Here is a 21,833-nt window from a genome sequence, read left to right on the forward strand (position 1 = left end):
TCTAAAGTTACCACAGTCGGTCTTCTCACATCCAACATCACCGGGATAGAGCCCATTGGAGTGGGGGTGGATGTACCCATACCTCTCTGTTCCGTTTCACTCACCGCTGGGGAGAACGCTGTGGCGTGGCCTCCTTGGGGTTGAGGGATTCTTTCCACTTCGGGCGTTCCCTCAACACCCCTCGCCAACTGTATACTATTTCCGGGTTGTGGAGGCGCTGTGGTCGCCGGCGGGCTCAAAGAGATCGCCTCTACTCTGTGTCCCGCCGATGAAATAGCGGAACAATCCAAAGCTGGTAACCGCATGGCCAGTGGCTGAAGCCCGAACTGCTCCAGAACCGTCTGCCGAGTAGCAGGAACATTCTCAGGGGTCAAGGAGGCCGGCACACTGGTTTTTCCTTTCCGTTTCCCCATAATCACTCAGGGGTCGGAATCTGCAACACCGCCGATCTGGTAAGTGCGGAGCGCTTTCAGACACGTCTGCTCTCGTCGGCCATCTTGCTCCACTCTGCTTATTCTGCAGTTGTCTTACAAGTCCATGGTACTCAGTGTGGCAGCCTTGCGGCCCGTGTGCCTGCGGGGTTGGTCGACAGGTGTGGCTTCCAAATCTAAGCTTGGCAGGTTTCCCTTTTGGGGCTCCCTTTTATTCAAGGATGAACTTGATAAGTTGGTCAAGAGCTTAGGTGAGATGAAGGTGCCCAGATTTCCTGAGGATAGGCCTAAGGTGTCGAGACATGGTTTCTCTGCTTGGGGTCGCCTTAGGGATATCTGTAGGTATCGTCCTGGCAGGGGCAGTTTGGTGCTGAATGGCAATTTCTTTCAGTGGACACAATCCTTTTTGAGTGGTCGCCATGGGAGGGTGAAATCTGGGCTTCATTGCTGTGGCCTGTTTGCAGTTCTCAATGAAGGTATCGGGGGGGTTCAACCTCTAGTTCCGGTTTTACCAGATGTCGACCCAGGTTATGGAAGATCAGTGAGTCATTGAGGTGATTCGAGACAGTTGCACAATGGCGTTCGCACGTCTGCTACTGTATCTCTTTCTCGAGTCTTTTTTGTCAGGCCACTTGGAAAGTAAAGATGGTCAGATCGATTCATCTTTGTGCAGTCTTGCCAGTGCTGCATGAGGAGAAAGGCATAGGTTGCTATTCCATTTACTTTGTGGTCCTCAAGAAAGAGAATTCTTTCATTCTTATCCTGGATCTAAAAGGAGTGAACTGGGCCTTCCAGGTTCCAAGTTTTCGGATGGAGACTCTCCAGTTGATCGTTTTTGTGGTGAGGCCTGGAGAGTTTCTGACTTCAGTTCTGGTCGCTGTATCGAAAAGATATAACGGAATTAGAAAAGGCTCAAAGAATAGTGACCAAAATGATAAAGGCGATGGAACTCCCCTCATATGAGGAAAGACTAAAGAGCTTAGGTCTCTTTGCCTTGGAAAAAAGATGGATGAGGGGAGATATGATTGAGGGCTACAAAATTCTGAGTGGTGTAGAATGAGTAGAAGTGAATTGATTTTTTACTCATTCCAAAAGTACAAAGACTAGGGGACACTCAAGGAAGTTACATGGAAATACTTTAAAAACAAATAGTGATTGGGCTCTGGAACTCTTTACGTAAGTACATAAGTGTTGTCAAACTGGGGCAGACCGAAAGTCCATCAAGCCCAGTATTCTTTCTCCAACAGTGGCCAATCCAGTTCACAAGTGCCTGGCAAGATCCCAAAACAGTACAATACATTTTATGCTGCTTATCCTAGAAATACTGTCAAAAACCTGCAGCTTGGCTCTACTAACTCTGTCAAAATAACAATATGCAAAGGTAGAGCTACAACACAGAGATAACACCGCTATTGTAGGCACCCTCTACTACGTGGGAATTTTGTATTTAACTGGTGGAGAAGTCTCATATATTTGTGCAGCTAATTTCACACATCCTTACGGTGAATCACTTGCTGCTTAATAATAATCATTGACTTTACTTCCTCCTCCCACCCGTATTGATAACGTGCCCACAAAAGCAATGATCTAAATCTAATTGATGTCTACGGCTGCGCTATACTTATCTTATGTCAGTTGGTAAGCCCTACACACAAAAGAAAGGTCCAAATTTCCCGTGAAATCAAAACAAACCACAAAAAATGGCGGAAGATAAACCAAAACGGACCAAAAAACAAGGGAGTAAGAGCATACACGCTTATGTCCGCCATTACACAGCATCAGCGTGTATTGTTTTTGTTTCATGAATATCTTGGAGGTGTACCTGTAAACGTCAAATTCAGGACCCCTGTTGGCCGAAACATGGACCGTGTAGGATCCCATTAAACTTTTCTGGCGCTCTTACTCCCTTGTTTTTTGGTCCGTTTTGGTTTATCTTCCGCCATTTTTTGTAGTCGGTAAGCCCTTACATCCCCCTGTTTCGCTAGAAAGCTTTGTCAAGGGGAATTGCCCTTGACAAAGCTTCCTAGCGAAACAGGGGGATGTAAGGACTTACTGACCGACATAAGATAAGTATAGCGCAGCCGTAGACATAATTAGATTTTGATAATTGCTTTTGTGGGCACGTTATCAATACGGGTGGGAGGAGGAAGTAAAGTCAATGATTATTATTAAGCAGCAAGTGATTCACCGTAAGGATGTGTGAAATTAGCTGCACAAATATATGAGACTTCTCCTCCAGTTAAATACAAAATTCCCACATAGTAGAGGGTGCCTACAATAGCGGTGCTATCTCTGTGTTGTAGCTCAACCTTTGCATATTGTTATCCTAGAAATAAGCAGTGGATTTTCCCAAGTCTATTTTAGTAATGGCTTATGGACATTTCTTTTAGAAAGTGATCCAAACCTTTTTTAAACACCGCTAAGCTAACTGATTTTCTCTGGCAACGAATTCCAGAGTTTAATTACATGTTGAGTGAAAAAATATTTTCTCCGATTTGTTTTAAATTTACTACTTTGTAACGTCATTGCGTGCCCCCTAGTCCTAGTATTTTTGGAAAGAGTAAAGTGATTCACGTCTACTTGTTCCACTCCACTCATTGTTTTATATGCCTCTATCATATCTCCCCTCAGCCATCTTTTCTCCAAGCTGAAGAGCCCTAGCCATTTCAGCCTTTCCTCATAGGGAAGTTGTCCTATCCCCTTTATCATTTTCATCATCCTTCTCTGTACCTTTTCTAATTCCACTATATCTTTTTTTTTTTTTTTTTTGTGATGCGGTGACCAGAATGGCACACAGTATTCAGGGTGTAGTCGCACCGTGGAGCGATTCAAAGGCATTTTATCATCATATTTATTTTCTATTCTGTTCCTAATAGTACCTAACATTCTATTTGCTTTCTTTGCTACCACAGCACAGTGAGCAGAGGGTTTCAAAGTATTGTCAACGAAGACTTCTAGATCCTTCTCCTGGTTGCTGACTCTTAACGCTGACCTTACATTATGTAGCTGTAGTTCGGGTTTCTCTTTCCTACATGCATCACTTTGCACTTGCTCACATTAAACATCATCTGCCATTTGGATGCCCAGTCTCATAAGGTCATCTTGCTATTTTTCACAATCCTCTTGAGATTTAACAACTTTGAATAACTTTGTGTCGTCAGCAAATAGCGCTGAATATCAGGGGGGTATGTTACTAAATCACTGCCCCCTCCGCCCCAACACTCAACCTGACAGCAGCTCTCTGCCACTCCCTAAACACAAACACACTCTGTTCCTTCAAGGTCTCTGACTCAGCAGAAGGATGTGGTAACAGTGGTTAGCATATCTGGGTTTAAAAAAGGTTTGGACAAATTCCTGGAGGAAAAGTCTATAGTCTGCTATTGAGACAGACATGAGAAGCAACTGCTTGCCCTGGGATTGATAGCATGGAATGTTGCCACTATTTGGGTTTCTGCTAGTTACTTGTGACCTGGCTTGGCCACTGTTGGAAACAGGATACTGGGCTAGATGGACCATTGGTCTATCCCAGTATGGCTGTTCTTATGTTATGCTCGTATGACTTTGTTGGACTTGGTGGAGGCTTATCTGCACATTCCCGTTCGGCAAAGTCATTAGTGCTTTCTTTGCTTTCGCAGTTTTGGGGTAGCACTATCGGTTCTTTGCTTTCCCCTTTGGGCTAGCTACTGCTCTGCATATGTTTTCCAAGGCAGTGGTAATGATAGCGGCGTCTCTGTGGAAAGAAGGCATTTTGGTTCATCCATACCTGGATGATTGGTTGATTTGGGCAAAGTCATTTCAGGAGAGCTCCTTGGCTACAGCCAAGACGTTGCAGTCGTTGAACTGGGTGGTGAATGCGGCAAAAAGTCCAGTTGGTGCTGTCCCAGTCCTTGGAGTATTTGGGAGTTCGCTTTGACATACCCTTAGGGGGAGTTTCTTCCCGAAGCTCGAATCCTGAAGTTGTAGTCTCAAGTGTGCCTTTTACTGAGCAACCCCTGTCCCCAAGCAAGAGACTATCTGCAGGTGCTGGGTTCCATGGTAGCTTTGCTGGAGGTAGTTCAAGGGGCTTGGGCTCATTTGAGGCCCGTTCAGGAGGCCTTGCTGTCGAGGTGTTCACTCCAGCATCATTCCCTGAAAGTTTGCCTTGTGCTGGGAGGCAGGATGAGGCGCAGACTCAATCTCTCTGGCAGATGGATTTTGGACACTCCAGACTGGATGGTGGTGATGATGGACACCAGTCTTTGGGCTGGGGGTCAATTGCTTGAACAAGGTGGCTCAGGGGTGCTGGTCGATGGAAGAGGCTCAGTGCGATTCATTTGGCACTGCAGTGGTTCTGAAGCCTGCTGTCAGGAAAAGCAATGAGGAGTGTCTTGGACAAACGCCATGGCAGTGGCCTATGTGAACCAGCAATGAGCTACCAAGAGTTGTCCATTGGCAGAAGAGGCAGCTCTTCTGCTGGATCTCTTGGCAGCCTATGTAGCAGGCATGGAAGGCATTCAAGAGGACTTTCTCAGCAGCAACGTTAGATCCTGGAAAATAGAGTCTGAGCGAAGAGACCTTTGGCATGTTGGTGGACAGATGGGGTCGTCCAGAGATGGGGCTGATGGCGACGTGTTCAAATTCCAAAGTGCCCCATTTTTTCAGAAGGTGTCGGGATTGCAATATGAAGGGCATGGGTGCTCTGGTTCAGAGGTAGTCCTCCTCAAGTCTCCTGTACATGTTTCCCCCTTGGTCCCTGTATGGGAAAGTCATTTAGAATCGAGCATCATGCAGGTCTGGGTGGTGCTGGTGATGCCTGATTGACCACAAAGAATGTAGTATGGGAATCTGAGATCCGGCTGGCGGTGGATTGTCCATTTCGGTTTCTGGAAATGTCAGATCTTTTGAGACAGGGGCCAGTAATCATGACTGATTGGCTCCATTCTGTCTCACAGCATGAATTTTGAACAGGCGTGGTTGAGGAAGCGTAGCCTCTCTGGCATGGTGATAGTGACCCTTCTGCATTCTAGAAAATTATCAACTTCTTTGGCGTATGTTTGGCATTTTTTGAGGGATGGTATTTGGAGCATCAAGTTTCCCTGCCTCGGGCTTCAGTTCCCCAGTTGCAGGATTTCTTGCAGGACTGTTTAGAGAAGGGCTTGGCCTTGGCTTGTGTCTGTGGCTTGGTCAAGGGGATGCCGTTCGTTTCTCAACCGGATGTGGTTCATTTTCTGCGGGGAGTGCACTGTCTTTGTTCTCCGGATTCGCCTTCTGTTCCTCTGTGGAACCTCGATCTGGTTTTGTTGGTGTTGGCACCCTTTGAGCCTTTGTCAATGTGTTCATTGAAGGACCTTTCCTTGAAGGTGGTGTTTTTGGTGGGTATTTTGCTGCAAGATGCATTTTGGAGCCGCAAGCGCTTTCCTGTAGGGAGCCTTTTGTGGTGTTCTCAAGAGAAGGTGATTTTACGGCTGGTGTCTTTCTTCCTCCCAAAGGTGCTCTCTGTTTTTTATGTTAATCAGTCAGTAGTTCTGCTGGTGTTGGGGGAGTCAGTGGGGATACCGGTTCCGACAGCATTTGCATCACTTGGAAGTGAGAAGGACACTTCGTATCTATCTGCAGAGAACGCTGAATTTTCGGAAGACAGGTTGTTCTTGCTGATTGGAGGTCATTGCCATGGTGTGGTGGCTTCTAAAGCTACCATTGCTAGGTGGATTAAGGAAACGGTAGCCTCGGCCTATATCCATCAATGGCCAGGCGGTTCTGAGGGTGAGCAGGACATATGTAAGGTGGCGGTGTGGTCCTCCTTGCATGCCATTATTGTTTGGACAGGCAGGCCTGTTAAAGAGGCAGCATTTGGCGCTCTGGTGCTGGAGGGGGGGGGGGGGCTTCTTTAATGGTCACTGTTTTGGTACTTCCCAACTGTGCCGGTCTGGAGTTGACATTATGAAAGGAGAAATTAGGTCTTACTGCTAATTTTTCTTTCCTTTAGTTCCTCCAGACCAGCACAGGGCCCTCCCTGTTTTGGTCAGCGGTTGTGTATGAGATTTGTGGTCTTTCTAGTCAGATGGATAAGAGTTTCATTTTGTTGGTTCACAGGTCATATTAATTTTCCTGCAAGGTGTAGGATTTTGCTTTCAAAAAAAAAAGGGCAGCAGCACAGGGCTCTAGTTCTGCGAGGTGACATAGCAGACCAGGGATGGTTCTGCTTTGCTGTTCAGTTATTTACTTTCAGGGGACTGTAGGGGATGGTATAGGTCTTCTGAAATGTTTGTGGTTCTCTGTCTCCATCTGCTGGTCGGAGTGCATAACCCAGCTGTGCAGGTGTAGAAGGATTAAAGGAAAGCAAATTAGCAGGTAAGACCTAACTTCTCCTTCACGGACCTGAACAATACTGCTAAGTGCGTTCTGACTTTTTATTCTTAATATCTCAACTGAATGGCTATAGGTTTAGATACTTATCTATTCTCTGGACGTTGGTTGCTTAGTTAAATTGTGCTGACTGTGTATCTATATTGTAGTGTACTGCTCTATCTACTAGCCTAGACTAAAAAAACAAAAATCAAAACAAGCAAAAAAAAAACCCCACAAAAAACCTCCACCTTTTCTCTCCCCCTCTGGCTCTGGTGTTTCACATTACTAACTCTTGCTGGATTTTCCTAACTTTCACTACTGAACTCTAGACAAACTCTGCAAAGTTTATTTTCCATTGTCAATCCTAGGTAAGAGTAGCTTTAGTCTTACAGCTGGTTAAATTTGCAGTTAGAGATTACATTAAAGAAACTGCAATATTTATCGGGAATATTTGGTTTTAAAGTAGAAAAGGTAGATTCTAGTGAAAGGAGGAAGGCAAAAAAAATGAAATTATGAGACTGAAAGATGCTGTGGGACCGCTATGTGGAGCGTGATGAGGAAAAAGCAAACATGCTAAACAAATACTTCTGTGCTTAAGGAAGAAAATATTGGAGAAGGACCACAGGTCAGCAAATCAAAGTTATGGAGCCAGATGTTTTAATTCCTGTATGTGTAAAGAACCCTTCTCCGAGGACAAGCAGGCTGCTTATTCTCACATGTGGGTCAACGTCCGCCATAGCAAAACCAAAAAAGTTTTGCTACAGTCTTCTAGTGTGTGTACAACGTGCCCCGCGCATACACGGACCTCAGTTTTCTTTTTTCCACGACGAGGTGCAGCAGGTTCCTCCTGTGCTCCTTGTTAAAGCCCAGGAAAAATCTTTTATTTTTTAAGTATTTTCACATGTTTTCGTGTCTGTATCGTTCGTTTGTCAATTCTTATTTTTGAAAGAGAAGGGCGCCCATCTTTCGACACAAATCGGGAGATGGGCGTCCTTCTCCCAAGTTCGCCCAAATCGGCATAATCGAAAGCCGATTTTGGGCGTCCTCAACTGCTTTCCGTCATGGGGACGACCAAAGTTCCTGGGGGGGGGGGGGGGTGTCGGAAGCATAGCGAAGGCGGACTGGGGCATTCTTAACACATGGGCGTCCTCGTCCGATAATGGAAAAAAAAGAAGGGCGTCGCTGACGAACACTTGGCCGACTTTACTTGGCCCATTTTTTTCTTGCGACCAAGCCTCAAAAAGGTGCCTGAACTGATCAGATGGCCACCGGATGGAATTGGGTCTGACCTCCCCTTACTCCCCCAGTGGTCACTAACCCCCTCCCACCCTAAAAAAAACAACTTTTAAAAACATTTTTGCCAGCCTCTGTCAGCCTCAAATGTCATACCCAGCTCCCTGACAGCAGTATGCAGGTCCCTGGAGCAGTTTTAGTGGGTGCACTTCAGGCAGGCGGGCCCAGGCCCATCCCCCACTACCTGTTACACTTGTGGTGGTAAATGTGAGCCCTTCAAAACCCACCATAAACCCACTGTACCCACATGTAGGTGGCCCCTTCACCCCTTAGGGCTATGGTAGTGTTGTTCAGTTGTGGGGAGTGGGTTTTGGGGGGGGGGGGAGTTGGGCTCAGCACCCAAGGTAAGGGAGCAATGCACCTGGGAGCAATTTCTGAAGTCCACTGCAGTGCCCCCTAGGGTGCCCAGTTGGTGTCCTGGCATGTGAGGGGGACCAGTGCACTATGAATGCTGGCTCCTCCCACGACCAAATGGCTTGGATTTGGTCGTTTCTTAGATGGGCGTTCTCAGTTTCCATTATCGCTGAAAACCGGGGACGACCATCTCTAAGGTCAACCTAAATGTTGAGATTTGGGCATCCCTGACCGTATTATCAAAACGAAAGATGGACGCCCATCTTGTTTCGATAATACGGGTTTCCCTGCCCCTTCGCTGGGACGTCCTGCGAGGACGTCCTCAGGAAAACTTGGGCGCCCCGCCCCGTTTGATTATGCCCCCATTAGTCTTTTATCCTAACTTTTAAGTTTTCTTTGTTTTCAACACGGTCGGGTCTCTCTCCTTTTTGTGTCCCTTTTATTTTGGCACAATCGAGTCCTTTTAATTTCGCCGAAGCTGTTTTTCCTTCCATGTCATTGAGGACAACCAGCGGCTTCAAACGTTGTACTCTGTGCAAATGGACCATCTCAGGTACCGATACCCATTCCTGGTGTATCCAGTGCCTTGGGGCCCGACCACAGCCCAGCTGCTTGTAATCTGTGTCTTTGTATGAAGAAATGGACCCAAGTAGCTCGAGAAGCCCAACGAGAGAAACATGTTGTGGCTTGGTCCGTTCCTTTGAGTTCGACATCGGTACCAAGGTCAGCGTCGTTGGCATCGAGGGACGCATCGACGCCAGAAGCAGACGTAATGGCTGCTGAAAGGCCAAGACACGCTGGGAGCAGTGATGCATCGAGTAGGTCTCTACCTGCCTCGGGGCCTCCTGCTATGCAGGCCCCCCGGACCGAGCCCAAGGAGACGTGAGGATTCCACATCGTCCTCGTTGGCACCGAGGAGCCTCGGTGATGTGCATCGAGCGAAGGCGAAGAAGCACTGTCACCAATCTCCTTTGACACACGGTGCTGGGAGCTCCATGGCGTCGAAGGATTCAGCACCCGAGAAGCGTTGGCACCAAGAGAATCACTCCCCCTCCATACAGGAGGTGCTGATGCGCCGACCTCTCAGCAGTTTCGTTACCTGCACCTGAGCCTCAGCAGATTCTGCCATCGGCTGATCCACCGACCCCACAGCCTTCTCCGATGGCAGCTCTTGACAAGCGTATCTAGGCACTGCTTCCAGATCTTCTGGAAGGACTGCGCCAGTCTGCTTCGGTGTCGGGGGTACTTGCGCCTTCTGTTCCGTCTACTGCAGCAGCATCTGGCCCTTCACCTGCAGAAAGGTCCCCATCCTTGGTGCCGTTTGCCACCCAGGTTGACTCTCCGACGTCGATGGAGGAAGCTTCACTGCAGTCTATGTGGGCGTCGGCCTCGACATCGCCATCGAGGACGTTGATCCTCGGCATTGAGGCAGGCTCATTTCTCTGAGTTCCCTAAGAGATGTACTTCCCGATACTGAAGAGGAGCGTTCAAGGGAGTCGGAGGGGGATCCCAGATACTTTTCTTCCGATGAGTCATATGGGATACCCTCTGAACCTTCCCCTCCACCTGAAAGGAGACTGTCTCCTCCTGAGAGTCTTTCCTTTACATCTTTTGCCGGAAAATGGCTACGGCTATTCCATTCCCTATGGAGGTGGAGGATGAGCCCAGGGCTGAGATGCTCGAGGTTCTGGCCTGTCCCTCTCCGCCTAAGGAGGCTGTGACGGCTCCTCTACATAAGGTACTGAAGGAAGTCCTTATGTGGAACTGTTTGTATCCTCTGTCTGGTCCTGTGATCCTGAAGAAAGCTGATTCCCAGTATCGGAGCCACGGTGAACCTGGGTTGATGAGGTCTCAGTTACCCCACAATTCCATGGTGGTGGACTTCGTCCTCAAAAGAGCCAGGAGTACTAGAGACTATGCCTCGGTGCCCCTAGGCAGAGAAGCTAGAAACTTGGATCTTTTTGGAAGGAAGGCGTATCAGGCTGCTATTCTCACTGCCCGTATCCAGTCCTAACAGCTCTTCACGAGCATACGCTTGCGGAACTCGGTGAGGCAACTGTCTAGCTTGGTCAGTGCCCTCTCTCCGGAGCAGGCCAAGCCTTTTCGCCAGGTGGTCAGGCAGCAGAAGGCGTGTTGTAAATTCCTGGCCAGGGGCGCTTACGACTCTTTTGATGTGGCATCCAGAATCGCTGCTTAAGGTATAGTGATGCGCAGACTCTCATGGCGTGTTTCTGACCTGGATCATTCGGTCCAGCAGCGGATGTACCTTGCCGGGGGAACAATTCTTTTGGTGAAAAAGAAGAGGATCTTGTTGACCAGATCAAGAAGCATAATGATGCTATGGATTCTCTGTCCCGCCGGGCCTCTTCTGCTACAACCTCCTCATCTTGGGGTTATTTTTTGGGGGGGGAGGGGAGTGCTTTCTATTCCTGTGCTGGGCATAGGTATACTCTAGCTTCTCGACAGCCTAGTCAGGCTCAGCCCTAGTGCCCTTGTTCTCGTCAACACTGTGTGCCTGAGGTCCCAGCTGCTCCCCAGCAAAAGCAAGGGACGAGCTTTTGACTGGCTCCAGTTAAGCATAGCCACAGTAAAAGTATTTTTATCGAAAGACTTGCCGGTTGGAGGGAGGTTAATGTTTTTCCACTAAAGGTGGCCTCTCATAACCTCAGACTGGTGGGTTTTTCAAATAGGATAAGATACACCCTCAATCTGGAATCCAAACCTCCAAATTGCCCACCGGGAGCTCATTCTTACAGCTCCAAGCACAGGCAGGTACTTGCTGAATAACTCTCTGCCCTTCTAAAGGCCCATGCGGCCAAACCCGTTCCACCAGGAGAAGGAGGGCAGGGATTCTATTCCAGGTACTTCTTTGTGCAAAATAAAACAGAGGAGATGCGTCCCATCCTAGAACTAAGGGCCCTGAACAAATTCCTAGTCCGAGATATGTTCAGGATGGTTTCCCTGGGCACCCTTCTTCCCATGATTCAGGAGAACGACTGGCTATGCTTTCTGGACTTAAAGGATGTTTACACACACATCTCGATACTCTTAGCTCGCAGGCAGTATCTTCAATTTCGGCTGGGAACACAGCACTTTCAGTACCGTGTACTGCCCTTGGCCTGGCTTCTGCGCGCAGAGTGTTTACAAAGTGTCTAGCGGTAGTCGCAGTGTCGCTACGCAAACTGGGAGTGTATGTATTTCCTTATCTAGACGATTGGCTGGTGAAGAGCACCTCGGAGGAGGGGTGCTCTGGAGCCCATGCGAATGAGTATTTAGGTGCTAGAGCTACTGGGGTTCGTAATAAATTAATCCAAGTCCCATCTCACTCCTGTCCAAAAATTGGAGTTCATTGGAGCACTGCTGGACACGAAGACAGCTTGGTCTTATCTTCCCAAGACAAGGGCAGACAGCCTCCTGTCCCTGGTGTCCACAGTTCAAGCATGTCAGCAGCTCGGCAGATGTTGAGACTTTTGGGGCACATGGCCTCCACGGTTCATATAACACCCATGGCACGTCTACATATGATACATGGACCTGGAGCCAGGTTTGGAATTCTCAGAAATATAGCCACATACAAAGATTACAAGTAAAACTACAGGTTTATTAACCCTAGAACGCATATTGGGGGCCTTTTAGGCCCCCATGCTTACATTTTTGCTATTATCTGCAAAATTACTTTAGTTAGAATTTTGAAACTCAAGGTATTACTCAAGTATGTCATTGTTGATAATATCCAGTTGTTCATATAATTTTTTTTCATAGGCATTATGGTGTAACAATGCTTGTTTGGTGAAAACTACATCTGTACGAATTGGGGGCCTTTTAGGCCCCCGCTGTTTTTATCATGTTCTCAGAAGTGTTTGTGTCTCAAGTTACTTTATTTGTACTCAGTAATGCTGGTGGAGGGGCCAGGGTGTGGATAATAACATGTGAGGATGTCATGTGATTTTTGGAGGGAGTGATAAGGCCATGACATCACCTCAGGTCCTCTGAACACTGAGGACAGTATACACTGTGAGCTAATTGCTGAAGGACCTGTGATAAGATAAGCTGTTGAGAGGAAATCTGTTTCATTTTCTAACATCTAGTCAGCAATGGCACAGTCTTCCTCCAAGTGTCTGACTGACCAAGAGATTGAAGCGATTATGTTTCAAAGCGATGATGAAAGTGAACTATCTTTGTCTGATGAAGAATATCTGCCACCAGCTAATCAAACATCCTCATCCAGTGATTCTTCTGATGATGAAGAAGTGAATCTAGTGGATCCTCAAGAAGTGATAAGTAGAACATCCAAAATGAATGTTTTTTGGGACAGTAATCCTACATTAGTCGGACGTACTCCAATACACAATATTGTGAGACAGGCTCAAGGAGCTGTGGGAAGTCCCAGTTACTTTACCCCTAAAGATGTATTCTGTACTTATTTTTCTGACAATATTGCAGAAGAGGTCCTATTATGTTCAAACCTAGAAGGAAGACGTATCGCTTCAGCAAAAAATAAGTCCTGGAAAAATATCTCAAAAGAGGAACTTTATGCATATATTGGACTTTTCCTGCTGGCAGGGAGTCAAAAATCGTATGATGTCCCAATATGAGAATTATTTCTGGACCCACTTTCTGATCCACACTATAAGGCGACAATGTCAGTGGGCAGATATGAGGAAATTAGAAGGATCATTCGCTTTGATGATAAGCGAACTCGTGCAGCGAGGTTTGAAACAGACAAATTAGCCCCTATCAGTTATATCTGGAACATATTTATCAAAAATTGCACAAAACTTTACAATCCTAGTACTAATGTTACTGTAGATGAGCAACTTGTACCGTTCAGAGGACGCTGCAAATTCATACAATACATGCCCAGCAAGCCAGCCAAGTACGGTATAAAAATCTTCTGGATGTGTGATTCTGCAAATTATTATGGCATAAATGGCGTAATCTACTGTGGCAAAGAGGTTGGTGCACCAGTACAGAAGGATCTGGGGTCTGAAATAGTCAAAACTCTTGCTGTTCCAATATTCAATTCAGGTAGAAACATCACCATGGACAATTATTTCACCAATGTTGAACTAGGCAATTTTCTGCTTGCAAAAGCTATTACACTTGTTGGTACTATAAAGCAAAACAGACGAGAAATTCCAGCAGCACTCAAACACAATCGTCAGCGAGCACTTTATGAGAGTGTCTTTGGATTCAATAACAAAGCGACTTTGGTATCTTACAAGGCAAAGAAGGAGAAATCTGTAATTTTACTCAGTACCATGCATCACGATTGCAGTGTTGACAGCAATAACCAAAAATTGAAACCAGAAATCATCCTGCATTACAATGCAACAAAAGGAGGTGTAGATAAAATGGATGAGATGGTGGGAGAATATTCGTGTAAGAGGCAAACAAAACGATGGCCTGTAGTACTATTTTCAAATATGCTTGATGTAGCAGCCCTAAATTCATTCATTATTTATACAGAAACTCATCCTGAATTTCATGCACAGAGGAAGGACAGGAGACGCTTATTCTTGAGGGACCTTTGTCATGAACTTGTAATACCTCACATGATAGAGCGAAGCGACTTGAAATGCTTGCCAAAGAAAACTAAAGAAGCAATGAAACGGTGTGGCGTACAGTTTCAGATTACTCCAGAGCCAGGAGAAAGAAAACGAAAGCGTTGTTTCATGTGTCCAAGAAACATAGAGAGGAAAACTGAGCGATATTGTTCCACTTGTAAGGAAACTGTTTGCAAAGAACACTCTTCTGAAAAAATAACATGTCAGAATTGTTTGGAAGACTAATATAATAGAAAAGAAAGTTAGAATAAAAATGTAGCTGCAGCTAGTTTGCTATAGATTTCTATGCATTTTTGTGTGTTTTCATGTCTTTGCGTGAAATTTGGGAAAAAAAAGATTTTTTGGTGTTTTCTGTGAAAAATTATAATTAAAATGTTGTCCACTATTCATATTTTATTGAGCAATTTTGAAATAAACTTGTGAAAGTTATTTAAGTGTGTTTTTCTACATTATGTGCATGGGGGCCTAAAAGGCCCCCATGACGTTAATATGTATATTTTTAATGTCATGCGTTCTAGGGTTAAAGTTCAGAATAAAGATTCTTCAAGTCTGTTCTCTCCACAGGCTTGATACTTTAACCAATCACTTGGAACTTCCTGAGCCGGTACGTCAAGTTCCATCTCTGGCTGTCTTTAAATCTAAGCTAAAAGCCCACCTTTTTGATGCTGCTTTTAACTCCTAACCCTTATTCACTTGTTCAGAACCCTTATTTTATCATCCTCACTTTAATATTCCCTTATCTCTTATTTGTCCTGTTTGTCTGTCCTAATTAGATTGTAAGCTCTGTGGAGCAGGGACTGTCTGTTCATGTTCAAGTGTACAGCGCTGCGTATGTCTAGTAGCGCTATAGAAATGATAAGTAGTAGTAGATCCTAGCTTCCCAGTGGTATCAAGCTGCAGGGGACCTAGAGGATGTGATCCAATTGTCTACCGACTTTCGGAATTCTCTTCAGTGGTGGACGATTCAATCCAATTTGACCGTGGGACATCCATTCCAAATTCCTCAGCCAAAAAAAAGTGCTGACGACGGATGCATTCCTCTTGGGGTGGGGAGCTCATGTAGATGGGCTTCACGCTCAGGGAGCCTGGTTCTTTCAGGAAAAAGGTCTTTAGATCAACCTCCTGGAATTTCGAGTGATCTGGAACGCTCTGAAAGCTTTCAGAGATCGGCTGTCCAACCAAATTATCTTGATTCAAACAATCAGGTTGCAATTGTCTGTAATTTTAGCTATAAGCTATAAAGTTTTACTTCAGGTGTACAGCATTACTTCCCATCCCCCCCATCTCTCTTTTCCTATCAGCCACATGAAGGAATTTCTGGCTGGTCACATGCTCTGATGGTGAGAATAACAGGCTGAGTAGGGTAATGCAACCTCTTCTGAGCGTGGGGCACCCCCTCGGATCTTTTTGCCACTCAGATTAATCACAAGGTCCCTCAGTTCTGTACCAGGCTTCAGGCCTACGACAGACTATTGTCGGATGCCTTTTTCCTACATTGGGGAACAGGCCTTCTGTATGCATAGCCTTCCATACCTCTAGTAGGGAAGACTTTGCTGAAACTCAAGCAAGACCGCGGAATAGATTAGAAGCTCCCAGAATTTTAACATAAAATGCCCGACATGGCCATGTTTCACCAGTATAAAATAACTGCATCAAGGGCAGTGGGTCACTGTAAATAGAAATCACAATAAAACACGAACAAACCCACCACTATAATCACCCCAGACTACACCCTTCCTGTTTCGGACAGTCTGAAAATTCACGGAGTTACAATTGACCGAAATCTTACACTAGAAAGCCATGCGAAAAATACAACAAAGAAAATGTTCCACTCAATGTGGAAACTCAAGAGTAAAACATTTCTTCCCAAGGGAAATATTCCACAGCCTGGTACAATCAATGGTGCTAAGTCACCTAGATTACTGCAACGCCATCTATGCCGGATGCAAAGAGCAAATTATTAAGAAACTCCAAATTGCCCAAAATACAGCAGCCAGACTCATATTTGGAAAAACGAAATATGAAAGCGCCACGCCCCTAAGATAAAAACTACACTGGCTCCCACTAAAAGAATGAATTGCATTGAAAATTTGCACCCTGGTCCATAAAATCATTCACAGCGAGGCCCCGGTCTATATGTCAGACCTTATAGATTTACCAACCAGGAACACAAAAAGGTTAGCACACACATTCCTGAATCTCCACTACCCCAGTTGCAAAGGTCTTAAATATAAATCATCATATGCACCCAGCTTTTCCTACATAAGCACAAAATTTTGGAACGCACTACCAAATGTCATAAAAACAATGCACGACCTAACAGTCCTTCGAAAACTACTAAAAACCAACCTGTTCAAAAAGACATACCACAATGATCCTTCCTAAATACTAGACAACGAAACTCTACCATAACTAGACAAAGTCGAACTCTGTACACATGACTGCTTAAGCTACTCTGTCACTAATGAACGTTAACGCACTACCACTTTATTTCTCATGCCGGAAATGAAGTTTAATATTGGATTGCCTAACTTACTCTTTAAGTTACTGTCTAACATACTCTATAATTTATGAACTATAATGCAATACCACTCTGTATTTCTCATTCTGGAAATGGCAAACGCCATTACAGCATAATGTAAGCCACATTGAGCCTGCAAATAGGTGGGAAAATGTGGGATACAAATGCAACAAATAAATAAATGATCCTGATTGCACCCTACTGGCTGCGTCAGATTTAGTTCCTTCTTCTTCTGGAGTTGTGCTCCGAGGAACTGTGGAGATTGGAGTGTTTTCTAACCCTAATCACTCAGAGCAAGGGGTCACTTCTACATCCCAACCTCTAGTCTCTGGCTCTCGCGGCCTGGATGTTGAGAGCTTAGAATTTGCCTCCTTGGGTCTTTCAGAGGGTGTCTCCCCAGTCTTGCTTCCAGAAAAGATTCTACGAAGAGGTGTTACTCTTTCAAATGGAGGAGGTTTGCCATCTGATGTAATAGCAAGGCCTAGATCCTCTCTCTTGTCCTACACAGACCCTGCTTGATTACCTTCTACACTTGTCAGAGTCTGGTCTCAAGATCAACTTCGTAAGGGTTCACCTCAGTGCAATTACTGCTTATCGGTGTGTAGAGGGTAAGCCTATCTCTGGACAGCCTTTAGTTGTTCGCTTCATGAGAGGTTTGCTTTTGTCAGAGCCCCCTGTCAAACCTCCACCAGTGTCATGGGATCTCAACGTCGTTCTCACCCAGCTGATGAAAGCTCCTTTTGAGCCACTGAATTCCTGCCATCTGAAGTATTTGACCTGGAAGGTCATTTTCTTGATGGCTGTTACTTCAGCTTGTACGGTCAGTGAGCTTCAGGCCTTAGTAGTGGATGCACCTTATACTAAGTTTTATCACAACAGAGTAGTCCTCTACACGCACCTTAAGTTCCTGCCGAAGGCGGTGTCGAAGTTCCATCTGAACCAGTCAGTTGTCTTGCTAACATTTTTCCCCGTCCTCATGCCCACCCTGACAAATGCAGCTTGCACACCTTGGACTGCAAGAGAGCATTGGCCTTTTATGTGGAGCGGACAAAGCCCTTCAGACAGTCCGCTCAGTTGTTTGTTGCTTTTGACCCCAACAGGAGGGGAGTTGCTATTGGAAAACGCACAATCTCCAGTTGGCTAGCCAATTGCATTTCCTTCACTTATGCCCAAGCTGGGCTGACTCTGGAGGGCCATGTCACGGCTCATAATGTTAGAGCCATGGCTGCATCAGTGGCTCACTTAAAGTCAGCCTCCATTGAAGAGATTTGCAAGGCTGCAACGTGTTCATCGGTCCACACATTCACATCACACTACTGCCTTCAGCAGGATACTCGATGTGACAGTCTGTTTGAGCAAGTCAGTGCTGCAGAATCTGTTAGAGGGGTGGAGTTGGATTCTAAACCCCAAGGCCCATTTTTATTCTGTTCTAGGCTGCACTCTCAGCTATCTGTATATAGTTCCAGGTTAATCTATGTTCTGTCCTCACTGTTGCGAGGCCTAATTGACCAATGTTAATTGTTTTGAGTGAGCCTGAATGCTAGGGATACCCCACATGTAGCTCAGCACTTCCCACCTGTTGTAGAATCTCATGCACAAATCTAAGTAGGTTAGAAAATTCCAGGGGTAAACCTAGGTCCTTACTCCAACGTAAGACAGATCTCTGGCCGGATATATCTCCAACAGCCTTTTATGTAAAAGGGAGATGGATACTGGTTCGTCTGTAGGAGTGGTAAAAAAAAATTACCTAAATGTGGGTCCTATCCTGCTATCCAAAGTCATTCTATCAGAGGATTGCATGTAATGTGCTAATTACTGATAAACTGGTTTGCCAGATTATTTGGGCTTCCCAGGAACAAAATGTCATACTTTACAACAACCCCCCTCATTATTCAGCATATGCTCCACAAAGTTAAGCCTTGGACAGCCCATCTTATTGCTATCGGATTTTCCAGTCCTGGCTGGAATTACACTTCCTTTATTAGTAACAGACCACTACAACCTGAATCAAATCCCCCCCCCCCCCCCCCCCCCCCAAAAAAAAAAAAAAAAAAATTTTTTTAGCCATATCCTTCCAAATGGCTCTTATTGGCTTAACTATAATACTAAATTGTATTTTGAAGGCAGTCTGTAGCTAGGGAGTCCATCTGTGATGTCTTGCTATCTATCTTGTCCTCAGAGAATACCAAGGGGTCATAAGTACATAAGTGTTGCCATAGTGGGACAGACCGAAGGTCCATCAAGCCCAGCATTCTGTTTCCAACAGTGGCCAATCCAGGTTACAAGTACCTGGCAAGATCCCAAAACAGTACAACATATTTTATGCTGTTTATCCTAGAGATAAGCATTGGATTTTCCCTAAGTACATCTTAATCATGGCTTATGGATTTTTCTTCTATGAATCTATCCAAACCTTTTATAAACCCCGCTAAGCTAAATGCTTTTACCACATTCTCTGGAAATGAATTCCAGAGTTTAACAACACATTGAGTGAAGAAATATTTTCTCTGATTTGTTTTAAATTTGCAACTTGGTAGCTTCATTGTATGCCCCTTAGTCCTAGTATTTTTGGATAGAGTAAACAAGTGATTCACGTCTACCCGTTCCTCTCCACTCATTATTTTATAAACCTCTATCATAACTTATCATATCCCCTCAGCCATCTTTTCTCCAAGGTGAAGAGCCCCAACCTCTTTAGCCTGTACTCAAAGGGAAATTGTCCTTAACCCTTTATCATTTTTGTCACCCTTCTCTGTACCTTTTCTAATTCCATTATATCTTTTTTGAGATGCGATGACCCGAATTGTACACAATATTCAAGGTGCGATCATACCATGGAGCGATACAAAGGCATTATAACGTCCTCATGTTTGTTTTTCATTACTTGCCTAATAATACCTGACATTCTTTTTTTCTTTCTTCACCGCCACAGCACACTAAGCAGAGGGTTTCAACGAACCATCAATGATTACTACTACTACTACTTATCATTTCTATAGCGCTACTAGATGTATGCAGCGCTGTACACTTGAACGTGAAGAGACAGTCCCTGCTCGACAGAGCTGACAAACAAACAGGACAAATAAGAGATAAGGGAATTACTAAGGTGGGGATGATAAAATAAGGGTACTGAACAAGTGAGTAAGGGTTAGGAATTAAAAGCAGCATCAAAAAGGTGGGCTTTTAGCCTAGATTTGAGGTACTGAGGTAGAGAGGTACTGAGCAGCTGCAGAGTAAATGCACTTATAAGTCAACAAGAGGAGTTTGAACTGTATGCGGAAACGGATAGGGAGCCAGTGAAGTGATTTGAGGAGAGGGCTAGATTCCTTTCCTGGTCGGTGAAACCTTGCACTACGTAACTATAGTTCAGGTTCCTCTTTTCCACGTGCATCTCTTTGCACTTGCTCACATTTAATGTTATCTGTCATTTGGATTCTCAGTCTCATAAGGTCCTCTTGCAATTTTTCACAATCCTTTTGTGATTTAACAACTTAGAATAACTTTGTGTCATCAGCAAATTTAATTACCTCGCTAGTTACATCTCTAGATCATTTATAAATATGTTAAAAAGCAGCGGTCCCAGTACAAACCCCTGGGGAACCCCACTATCTACCCTTCTCCATTGAGAATACTGACTATTTAGCCCTACTCTGTTTTCTGTCTGTTTACTAGTTTTTAATCCACAAAAGAACACGACATCTCTATGAGTCTCTAATTTCCTCTGGAGTCTTTCATGAGGTACTTTGTCAAATGCCTTTTGAAAATCCAGATACACAATATCAACTGGCTCACTTTTATCCACATGTTTGTTCACCACTTCAAAGAAATGTAGTAGATTGGTGAGGCAAGATTTCCCTTCACTAAATCCATGTTGGCTTTGTATCATTAATCCATGCTTTTTGAATATGCTCTGTAATTTTGTTCTTTATAATAGTCTTTACTATTTTGCCCAAGAGAGGGAGGGGTTGGGAGAGAGAAGGAGGGCAGATGCAGGATGGAAGGGGGAGAGAAGGAGGGAAGACGCTGAATGGAAGGAGGGGGAGGAGGGCATGCATTGGAATGCAGGTTTTGGAGGCTGAAGCATGCTACCAATTTGTTTCCACAAGCAACATGGAGCTTGGATCTTGGGCAGTGGACCTCTTCAGCTAGTGGGGCTTGGGTATCTCCACCAGCAAAGGTTCAGTGTTGCTGGGGGTGTGGTTGATATTCAGCCAGCAGCACACAATGTTTTGCTGACTGCAATTGCTGTTTATTCCCGGAAATTCAGTGCCGGGCCATGTCTGGGCTCCAGCATTGAATTTCTGGGTTTCCAGAGCCAGCTGAACCATTGCCAGTTAAGTGTGATATTCAACACTTAACTGGCTATGGGGCACCACATAAAGATAGGACTGACTTCTATGTGTTCCTATATATGCGGTGACCTTGGCCAGTTAAGTGCTCAATATCAACACTTAATTGGCCAGGTGCAGACTCCACCCCTGGAATGCCCCCAAAATAGCTGTTTTTTCTTTAGGCACTAACCGATTATTTTCAGTGGCACTAACCAGTTAAGTATTGCTGAAAATGACTGGTTAGCCCCCCAAAATGTTTTTAACCCACCTAGAGTAGTTTCTGGCCAGTTCTATTGCTTTAAATATCAACCCCCATGTTACTTACCTGTAGCAGGTATTCTTCATGAAGAGTAGCATACAAGTCCTCACATACCCATCCACCCTGTGGAATTGGACTTGGGAAAAATTGGACTTACTAAATGGACTTGGGAAAAATCCACAATTTTGGGAATAACATGTATAGAATGTTTGTACGTTTGGGAAGCTGCCAGGTGCCCTTGACCTGGATTGGCCGCTGTCGGGGACAGGATTCTGGGCTTGATGGACCTTTGGTCTTTTCCCAGTATAGCATTATTTATGTACTTATGTAGTTGTTTTCTGTTCCAGTGGTTCCCAAACTGTCTCGGGTCACGGTGCCCCAAGACTACACATTCCTTCTCAAGACTCCCCACCCCCAACAGCATTGACTCCTACCTTTGCTGGCAGGGATGCCGAAGCCCCACTAACTGAAGAGGTCCACTGCCTGAGGTCCAAGCTCCCTGCTGCTTGTGCGAGCAAGTTGGTAGTATGCTTCAGCCTCCAACACCTGTATTCCCATGCATGCCCTCCTCTCCCCCCTTCCATCCTGCATCTGCCCTCTGTCTCTCTCCCATCTCTCTCTCTCTCATCCCACTTTCATCCAGCCTCTGCCCTGACTCTCCTCCACTTTCATCCAATCTCCGCACTCCCTCACGCCCCTTTCATTCAGCCTAAGCCCCCTCTGTCTCCAGTTCCCCCCCCCCCCCGCCCC

General features: G+C 45.3%; 1 protein-coding gene across 1 annotated transcript in view; it reads left to right on the forward strand.

Annotated features, from left to right (window-relative positions):
* Positions 1-21,833, forward strand: part of INO80 (INO80 complex ATPase subunit) — a 462,811-nt gene that overhangs the window by 197,103 nt on the left and 243,875 nt on the right. The window lies entirely within an intron of this gene.

The sequence above is a fragment of the Microcaecilia unicolor genome, chromosome 9, assembly GCF_901765095.1.
Source record: "Microcaecilia unicolor chromosome 9, aMicUni1.1, whole genome shotgun sequence".
Taxonomy (NCBI): domain Eukaryota; kingdom Metazoa; phylum Chordata; class Amphibia; order Gymnophiona; family Siphonopidae; genus Microcaecilia; species Microcaecilia unicolor.